The 10,498-nt window shown below is 35.0% G+C and overlaps 3 pseudogenes; 1 reads left to right on the top strand and 2 right to left on the bottom strand.

The window, feature by feature from the left end:
• Positions 1-6,390: 6,390 nt before the first annotated feature.
• Positions 6,391-6,509, bottom strand: LOC118613159 (annotated as a pseudogene).
• Positions 6,510-7,410: 901 nt separating this feature from the next.
• On the top strand, positions 7,411-7,529 carry LOC118613115 (annotated as a pseudogene).
• A 759-nt stretch (positions 7,530-8,288) lies between these two features.
• LOC107502775 lies at positions 8,289-9,264 on the bottom strand (annotated as a pseudogene).
• Positions 9,265-10,498: the final 1,234 nt, after the last annotated feature.

Raw genomic sequence — 10,498 nt, 5'->3', positions numbered from 1 at the left:
GTAATCTAATCATAAATTTCTAACTAGGCAGGTCATGGTGAGTAATCACACCATAGGACTGTAACTTCCACTAGTAAAAGGTTTATCTTTGCCTTAAGCAAGCCCTGTTTATTGTTTTTGTACATCTAAGTTAATACACTTTTGAAAAAATGCCATTTTTCAGATTTCTCAAGAGAGCAAATAATCTTGTCAATCTTTCTTTTTCCCGCCTTCATGTTGTCTGTGTTATGTTCCCTCTTTAATTACAAATGTATACAAGAAACTGCAAAACTGTCCTTTTCCAGGTATTTGAGATCTTGCTTCCCACCACTGTTATCAGTTAGCACTTATAAAAATTCTCTATAGCCTTGGATGCTTCTTACGTTGACATTGAGTTCATTGATTTTTTACAGTTAGGGATATCACACATCATGTAGACTGTGGAGATTTTCAGTAGAGAGTGTTAGGAAATGTTATAGGATATGTGCTCTTGTTAGGTTATATGGGGGAAAAGCACTATGAATCAGGGCTTGCACTGGATTGGATCCTGTCAGTTAATAGGATAACTATGACTGAGTATCTTAATAAATCTTATCTAGAAGGTAGGCTAAAGTTGTAATTGATAAAGAAGCAACAGTTACTCAATTAACTAGGAGAGGGAGATTTCTTTTGAAATGATATTTACATAGTAATCTTTATTGTCTATGTGATTGTAAGTAATTATTAAGTAGTCTCTTTTTCTCTCTCACATCATCATGGTCACAGAGTGACCTTGTCTGATATTGGTATTCTGTGAGAACACTATGGACTAGCTTTGAATGCCTTTATCTTTCTCAGGTAAAATATATAAAATGCAGAGAACAAAGTATAATACATACTAGGTGATCTTTAACTTTTTCTCTCCCAACCATTATATCATTTTCCTTTTTAGTGTTTCCAAATTAATTTATAATTTCCCTATCAAGGGGTCATTCTGTAGTGTTTAAAACTTAGTTTTTATAAACTGAAATCCATTTCCCTGACATTTCCACCCATTGGCCTAAGGCAACCTTCTGGATCTAATTCAACACTAAGTTCCACAATTACTAGAAGACTGCTTTCGTGTTCTGCTTTGACTATCTTTTCTTTCAGCCGAAGAGCCTTTAACTCTTCTACATGTTTGTCAAAGTACCTCAACATACCAGTCACTCACTCTCAGAGTGGTTTGATTTATCATTATCTCACTCTCTGAAAAGGGCAACATGATTGCAAAGACTTCATATAAATTCTCTAAGTTTTAAATTCATATTCCTCTCTGCTTGGAAGACTCCTAGAATAAACTCCTATTATTGTGCTGAAGGGAACATCTGTATCTAGGGTTCCTTTTACCAGGAAACACATTCTCATTATTCTGGTATGCACTTTAACACCCTTTCTTCAAAGAAGTCGTACCTGACCACACTATATAAAACTCTATATTCCAAACTTTGTTCTTTATATTCTGCATTCTTTTCATAGCGAAAATTTAATTACATATTTACATATATATTTCTCTCTCTTTTTATTAAATGTATTGGGTGATATTGGTTAATTAAATTATGTGGGTTAAAAATGTACAATTCACTAATACGTCATATGTATATTTCATTGTGTGTTTCTCACCCAAAGTTAAATTTCCTTTCATCATGAAGTATTTGAACCCATTTACCTCTATCTGCGTCTCCCCTCCCTCCTTCCCTCTGGTAACTGCTAATCCATTATTGGGTTTTACGAGTCTGTGTTTGTTTCTTTTTTTCAGATTTATAGCCCACATATGAGTAAAATATAGTAAAATATTTTCCTGTCTGAATTATTTCTATTAGTATGATTATCTCAAGATTGCTGCATTGTCTTTTTGTTAGTTTCTTTTGCTGTGCAGAATCTTTTTAGCTTGATATAGTCCCATTCTTTTTCTTTTTCTTTTTCTTTTTTTTTTTTTTGGTTTTAATTCCCTTGCTTTGAGGTCAAGTTCAGAAAACCCTCTCTAAATCCAATGTCCATGAGGTTAGTACCTATGTTTTCTTCTATGCAATTTACTGTTTCAATTCTTATATCTAGGTCTTCGATCCATTTTGAGTTAATTTTAGAGTATGGTGACAGACAGCTGTCTAGTTTCATATTTTTGCTTGTGGCTTTCCAATTTTCCCAGTACCATTTATTCAAGAGGCTTTCTTTTCTCCAGTGTATGTTTTTGGCTTCTTTCTCAAAAATTATTTGCCCATCTATTTGAGAAAAAGAGGTATGAAATCATCTTGAATGTCTGATAGAATTCACTGGTAAAGCCATCTAGTCCTGGACCTTTACTTTTTGGTAGGTTTTGATGATTATTTCGGTTTTCTTACTATTGATTGCTTTAGATTTTCCTATTCTTTTCGATTTAATCTAGTAAGATATTATATTTCTAAGGACTTGTTCATTTCTTCTAGGTCATTAAATTTGGTGTCATGTAATTTTTCATAGTATTCTTGTGTGATCCTCTGTATTTCAGTGATATCGGTCATAATTTCTCTTTCACTACTGATTTTGTTTATTTGTGTCCTTTCTCTTTTTCTTTTGTGAGTCTAGACAAGGTTTTGTCAATTTTATTAATCTTCTCAAAGAACGAGCTCTTTATTGCACTTATTTTTTCCTTGTCTTCTTGTTCTCAGTTTTATGTAATTCTCTAATTATTTCCTTTCTTCTGCTGACTTTCAGCATCATTTGTTCTTCCTTTTCTAGTTTTTAAGCTATAATATCAGGTTGTTTATTTGGGCTCATTCTTATCTCTTGAGATGGGCATGTAATGATATAAACTTTTCTATTGTTACACTTTTTGCTGAATCCCCATAGTTTCGATATGTTGTACTTTCATTCTTACTTGTTTCTATGTATCTCTTGGTTTCTCTTTTTATTTCTTCTCTTCAGTAGCATTTTGTTTAATCACCACATATTTATGGTTCTTTTTACAGTTGATCTCCAGTTTCAAAGCATTATGGTTGGAAAATATCCTTTGTGTGATTTCAATCTTCTAAATTTGTTGAGGCTAATTTTGTGTTCCAACATGTGGTCTGTCTTCAAGAATGTTTCATGTGTACTAGAGAAGACTATATAAACTGTTATTTTGAGATGAAAGGCTATATAATGTTTATTATGTCCAATTGTTCTACTGTATCATATAAGGATATTATTTCCTTAATAATGTTGTGTTTGGACGATCTGTCCATATCCGACAGTGATTAATCCCTTTATCATTATGAAGTGTCCATCATTGTCTCTCATTACCTTTTTATTTTGAAGCTTATTTCATCGAAGTACAGCTACATTTGCTTTTCTCTGGATGCCATTTGCTTGGAGTATCATTTTCCACCCTTTCACTTTGAATCTATATTTGTCTTGAAGCCGCGATGTGTCAGAAAATTCCCTTAGCTTCGTATGTCTGGAAAGGTTTTTATTTCTTTATCATATTTAAAGAAGAGCTTTGCTGAATATATTATTCTTGGCTGATTTTTTCTTTCTGAATAGTTGGTTCCACTCCTTCATTGCTTGTAAGGTTTATGCTGAGTAGTTTAATAATAGTTTAATGGGTTTTTCTTTATAAGTTACTCTCATATTTTTTCTGGCTGCCTTGAGAATTCTTTTTTAGTCATTAATATTTAACAATTTTAATATAATGTGTCTTGGAGAAGGCCTTTTAGGGTTGAGATAATTAGGTGTTCTGTTTGTTTATTAGATCTAGAGATCTAGTTCTTTCCATAGGTTTGGGTAATTCTTGCTGACTATTTGTTTGAATATAATTTGTTCCCTTTTCCCTCTCTTTTCCTCCCAGTATACCCTTTATTCTTATATTGCTTTTCCTGAGAGTATCAGATAGTTCTTGTAAAGTCCATTTATTTATTTATTTGTTTGTTTGTTTGTTTGTTTATCTATTTATTTATTTATGTTCTCATATCTCTCTCTTCTGCCTTCTGTGTCATTACCAGATTTCTGTCTTCGATAGCATCATTTTTTTTCTCCATCTGGTCAACTCTATTTCTTAAGCTTGCTATTTCATTCTTCAACTCTTTTAATGTGTTCTTCATTTCTAGAAGTTCTATTTGGTTCTTTTCTAGGGTTTCGATCTCCTTTGTAACGTATTCATTTTGTTTGTTTATTTTGCTTCTAATTTCCCGGACTTGTTGGTCTGAATTTTTTTGCATCTTGTTGAGTTTTTCCAAAAGTATGATTCTGAATACTTTATCATTTAAATAGCATATTTAAGCTTATTGTCTTTAAGCTTATTTCCTTGTCACCCAGGCTGTTCATGGTATTCAATGGACTGTTTCTTTACCCAGGCATTTATAGGGGTGTAAATTTTTTGTTTTAAAAATTTATTATGAAAGTGATCTTTCTTTAGCAGGTTGATGAGAAAAGGTTTTTGCTTCATTTTCCAGTAGGTGGCATCCAAGCTTCCTGCACTTCCCAGGACCTCTGAATCTCTACCTTGTGTGGGAAAATGCCTTTTATTCCCTTGGGAAGTATGTGTCTCTTTTCTGACCAGGTTGCCCCAGTCTCAAGACTCAAGCCATGAGAGAATGTGAAAGGCAATGGGATTCAAATCTCTGAAGAGCCCCAAAATCTCAATACTGCCACAAGAGTCAGATGCAGTACTGTTATTTATTTATTTATTTATTTATTTATTTATTTATTTATTTATTTATTTAAATGCCTGCAGCACCTAGTATTTGTAGGTGGTTTTCTATCCAAGTACTAACCAAGCCTGATCCTATTTAGCTTGCCTAGATCAGACAAGATTGGGAACGTTCAGGGTGACATGACCATAGACAGTACTGGGTTTTGATACTAGCTCTGGGAAGGTATAGGGAAGAATGCTCTTAGATGGTGGAGGTAGGTGGGCAGACCCTATGACTCAGCTTTCTGCCTGGCAATGGCAGTAACTAAAATACAGCTGTTCCCCTCTGTATTTCGTCTCTGCCCTGTTTTCTGCTCTGGTCACTGGACTCTGCCTGCGTGGAATATGCTGATCACTCACTTAGGCAGGATTTCTCAGAGATTCAAAGAACACAAACTGCATGTAATTTCTCCTTTCCTTGCAACCTGCAGGAAGCTCTGGGCTGTGTCCACAGCACCAGTCTTTACACTAGTCTTTCCTCTTCTTTTGCTCACTGGATTTACTCACTTTCAGATGATCTGATATGCTAGGCTGGGGGATTTCTATTGGATTGTAGCTGTTTTTTTTTTTTTAATTTCAAGGGGAGGGATCAAGGGAGAGCTCTCACTCCATCATTCTTTTGACATCACTCTGAAAGGAATTGTTATCTTAGTCTGGCTCCTTTGAATTCTACCTCCATCCAGATGGCAGATTATTTCTCCTTTATTCCTTTTCCTTTTACTACCTTAGGCTAATATGAACATTGCTTGTCATAGTTGTTGTCACCAAGTCTATCTTTTTTTTCTCTCTCTTTTCCTTTTGCTGTCATAGGTGTTGATTCTCTTGTCTTCTCAGCCAGATAAGCCTCTTGATAAATTGGTCCACTAGCCAACAACGAATTTTGAATAGTGATAGATAACCTACAGACTTCCATGCTGAGTGATATGATCTTCAGAAGATAAAAAAAACCAAAACACCTTATTCCTGCTGTCTGTGGACACTTAGTCTGAAGGGAGATATGGGACAAACAAGAAACAAAAAGAAAAACAAAAAGACAGTAAGTCACATCAAAATCAGGACCCATATTGGTTCTGATATCAGTGCCAGGGATATCAGTGTGAGGAAACTTTCTTGAAGATTGCATCAATTTGAAGTAATATTGAAAAATAGGGGACAGTAGTGGCAAAAGTAATCATTTTTGATCTTTAATCCAAAAGGTTAAGGATTTTATGGTGAAAAAAAAATCAATGGGTAGGATTGAGAGCAATGAAAGGACAAAATAAAGATATATATCAAAGAGCACAAATTTGTTGAAGCACAAATACTAAACGTTGTAAGATTTAGAGGAAACAGAATAGTTTAATGGTTGGGACAGTGGTTTATAGGACTATCGCATCTCATGCCAAGAAAAACAGTGAATTCAATAGATAACGGCATTTTTATTAATAGCACTAATAATGATTCATTAGATTTGAGGCCTTCAGAGGCCCAAACCATGATACAATAGTCACTAAATGACTCCTCTGCATCTAACAGATTACCTGATGTAGAATTGCTACTAAAAGAATTTTAATGAAGAAATCTAGAAATCTGAAGTAGTAAACATTTTCACTACTTTCTGTATAATATATATATATATATATATATATATATATATATATATATATATATATATATATATATATTTAGGTGAGGCAACCCTTGGTTGACCTCACAAATTGCAAGGATCTTGTCAGCTTACAGTCCCTTATTTCTAAATTTTTTTACACCTATAGCACCTGGTCTTTCTAGGTGATCTCCCATCTAAATACTAACCAGGCCCGACCCTGCTTAGCTTCTGAGATCAGACGGGAGCGGGCTTGTTCCTGGTAGCATGGCCATAAACTTTTTTCATAATAATTAGTAATCAAATTTACTCACTAAATACCATTATTTTTTGGAACTCTTCTTTGGTTTAGTGATTGATTTAGACTGAAATACATAAGGAATGAGATTATGATAAATAAGAGCCTGGCTCTGGGATCAGATAATATTGAGTTTCTGACCTGGATCCCTAATAATTATCTCTGTGTACTCGACTAGTTATTGAAACTCTATGTTTTATTTTTCTCATTTGGAAAAAGAAAGGGTATGTATTTATTCCACAGGATTGTTGTGAAGATAAATGAGAAAATGCATGTAGGATTCTTACCATAAACTCGGAAATCTTAGCTCTTATAAACATCAAAAAGCTCTAGGTCTAGAAATGATCTTAGACCCAAATCTAACCCATCGTCAGGGGTTCCTTGAGAGCTTTTCAGAAATGCAAATACATAGGCTTCGCTTTCAAATTTTCTGAATCACGAGTTCTGATGAAAACTACTTATCTGATTAATAACACAATATTACAGACTGGGTAGGAAATGGTACAACATAGTGGCGGGAAAAATTACAAAGTCTAGTCCTTCATCTCATAGTCCAATAGTCTTTCCATGATACTATAAACACCTGAGGACTAAGGAATTCACAGAGAAAAGAACCAATAATTACTATGATTCATCAAAGATGGACAAGGTTTATAAAAATTTTAGAGAAATAAGTTTGTCAATTCCATTTTCTGATAAATGAAACAAGCGTATGAATATATTGGGGACATAGAATGAAGTAGAGTTCTCAGGTTAAGTTCCAGTTCTGTCAACTAACTACATGACTTTAGGAAAGTTGTTAAACTCTGAGCTTTACATCCAACATTTAAATAGTGGTAATACCTGACCTAATTACTTTAGGATATTTTAAATTGCAAGATGGTTTATGACCATACTACCCAGAACAAGTCCGATCCCATCTGATCTCGGAAGCTAAGCAGGGTCGGGCCTGGTTAGTACTTGGATAAGAGACCACCTAGAAAGACCAGGTGCTGTAGAAGTAAAACATAAACAAACAAAGAAGCAAACAAACAAATAAATAAGGTATTATAGGCTGACAAGGTCCTTGCAATCTGCGAGATCAAGGATTACCATGTCTAAAAATAAATAAACAAATTGATTTCAAGGTGATTTGTATATGTGAAAATGTCAAAAGTAGTAAATTTCTAGAGAAATAGAGTGGACTATTATTAATATTAATGTTATATCCCTCCATTTGGCCTAACATTCTAAAACATATAATGTATATAATCAGTCTGTAGCTATTAATTGAGTTTGTAGATTAAGTAAGCTAAAAGTGGAAATCATTCCTCTCTAGACTCAAGAAATTGTTTATCAATATGAGATACTGAACAACAGGAGATTTATTACTGGAAGGAAGATTAGGAAGAAGTTAACAGTAGCAATTTTCAAAACTATGATGCCCTTCATGTCTCCTCTATTCTGTTTTCTCATCTTCTGGTATATGGAACCACAATAGAAAAATTAGGATTTCAGCTGAGAGAGTGTTAGGAAGAAGCTAACCTGTGTTGTAAAGAAGGAGAGCCACGTATTCTGCTTCAGCTACCATAAACATGGTAAAGACATTGATGTAAGCAGGCTATGCAATTGCCATCAGTTACCTGGACATAGCAGTTTTATATTCTTGTTTATAATAATAGAACACATAGCTGTGGCAATAGAAGAAGAACATAATCATGAACAAGATAAGAAATAGGGAAATTCCAAAATTCCAGGAGGTTCTTCAGAGTCTCTAGGATCTAGATCGAGTTCCCAAAACCACCAGCCCTCTTCTGATAGCAGAAAAGCCTCCCAATAGCATCTTTCATATCCTTGTTTCTCAAGCTATAGATAATGGGGTTGAGGAAGGGAGCAAGGATAACAAAAGTAATAGCAATCACAGTGTCCAAAAAAACTGAGTAGGTAGTTGAGAATCGCAAATATATGACAGCCACACTGCCAACAAATAACAAGAAAACAGCAAGATGGGCAGCACAGGTGAAAAAGGCCTTGCAACGGCCCTCAGAATCACCATGATGATCCGAGTGCAGGACAAGGCAATGACCAAGAAGGAGGCCAAAATCCCCACCGCATGTATGGCATCTGCAATGACCACCGGGGAAGTATCTGCAGGCAAAGCTTAGCACAGGTGTAAAGTCACAGAAAATCTTCCGGATCTCATTGGAACCACAGAACGGTAGGGTGGCAATCCACACAATCTCAGGGAGTACAAGGAGGAAGCCACAGAAGCAGGACCCGGCTGTCAGCTGAGTACAAAGTTTGGAAGTCATGATAGTTGGGTAACGAAGAGGATGACAGATAGCTATGTACCTGTCAATAGCCATCACTGTCAGGACACAGCCTTCTGTGATACCAAGAGAATGGAAGAAGTACATTTGCATGAGGCAGCCAGCCAGAGAGATGGTCTTCTGATCATTGACTAGGCTGGAGAGTATCTTAGGGATGGTGGTTGTGGAATACCAGATCTCCAGGAAAGAGAGGACACTGATGAAGAAATACATGGGGGTGTCCAGGCCCATGTCCAACTGGATGACAATGAATATCATTAGGTTCCCAATTATGATAAATCCATAGATGATAAGCAAGGATAAAGAATAATAGGCCACCTTCTTGCACATGCAGGAATATAGAAAAGAGGAACTCAGTGACCATTGTCTGATTCCCACGGGCCATAAACCATGTCATCTGTGAGGGGAAGAAAGAAGACAAGAGACTTCTAGAATTGAGACGGTAACTTTTTACTTAAAATTGTTTCACTCCTTTCTGTAATCAGTTACTTGCTGACTCTGGTATCCTAAACAGTTCAGTTAGAAATATCTCTTAGCTGTACGTCGATGACAGAAGTGTCTGGAATTTTTGCTTATGGATTTCAAAATGAACCTTTTTGTAAACATCTTCAATCGATGCAAAGAAAACACAAAGTGACATATAAATTAAATCTCTGGAAATATTTTTTGGAGGTTAAGTCACTTGTTTCATTTCTTAGTTCTCCTCACTCTCTGATCCTCTGTTTAGCTTTTTAAAAAAATATTTTCTATTATTCAATTACAGTTGACATATAATATTATATTAGTTTCAGGTGTACAGTGCAATGATTAGACATTTATATTACTTACAAAGTGATCCCCATGATAAATCCAGTACCCATCTGACACCATTCATAGTTATTACAATATCATTGACAATATTCCCCATGACTGTTGTGTAATTACCAATTTGTACCTCTTATTCCCTTCACTCCTTCACTCATCTCCATGACCATCACTTCCCCATCCGACAACCTTCAAAATATACTCTGTGTCTATGAGTCTGTTACTGTTTTGTTTGTTTGTTTATCCTATTCTCTAGGTTCTACATGTATGTGAAATTATATGGCATTTGTCTTTCTCTGACTGACTTACTTCATTCAGCACAGCACCCTTTAGGTCTATAATGTCATTGCAGATAGCAAGATTTCATTCTTTTTTATGGCTGAGTAATATCACTTTAAAACATGTACCTTTCTTCCCAACTATTCTTTACTCCTGTTTTTCAGAAAAGTAATTAAAAAAATATAAAGACACCGTAAGAAACTCTTCTCTTTACTTTCATATTATTTTCCCCATCTTTTTTTAGCCCTGATATTTAATCTGAGCTTGGCTAAATTATGTATCTTTATCTCTTTGCTTTTGCTGTTGGTTTCACAGTAACATGCCTATTTCTCATTAAATGGTAAGTACCCAGACGTCAAGAAATATTCCTCCTTTTTGTCTTTTTTTTATCTATAATTCCTTTTCCTCTCTCAGTAGTTGATATTGATAGCTTCTCAAGCTGAGTCTTTCCAGAACCACCTTGGACCTAATTAGTGGCTGTTGAATTTTAGACAAACATATAACAGCTCCACTGCATATTTCATCCCTCTTAAGGAGGTCACATTCTTAAGAGACAAAAGAAAGAAATCGTTCTGAAT

The sequence above is a fragment of the Rousettus aegyptiacus genome, unplaced genomic scaffold (genome assembly GCF_014176215.1).
Source record: "Rousettus aegyptiacus isolate mRouAeg1 unplaced genomic scaffold, mRouAeg1.p scaffold_m13_p_17, whole genome shotgun sequence".
Classification (NCBI taxonomy): domain Eukaryota; kingdom Metazoa; phylum Chordata; class Mammalia; order Chiroptera; family Pteropodidae; genus Rousettus; species Rousettus aegyptiacus.
Note: the sequence above shows the minus strand (reverse complement) of the source record. Positions and strands in the feature narration are given on the sequence as shown.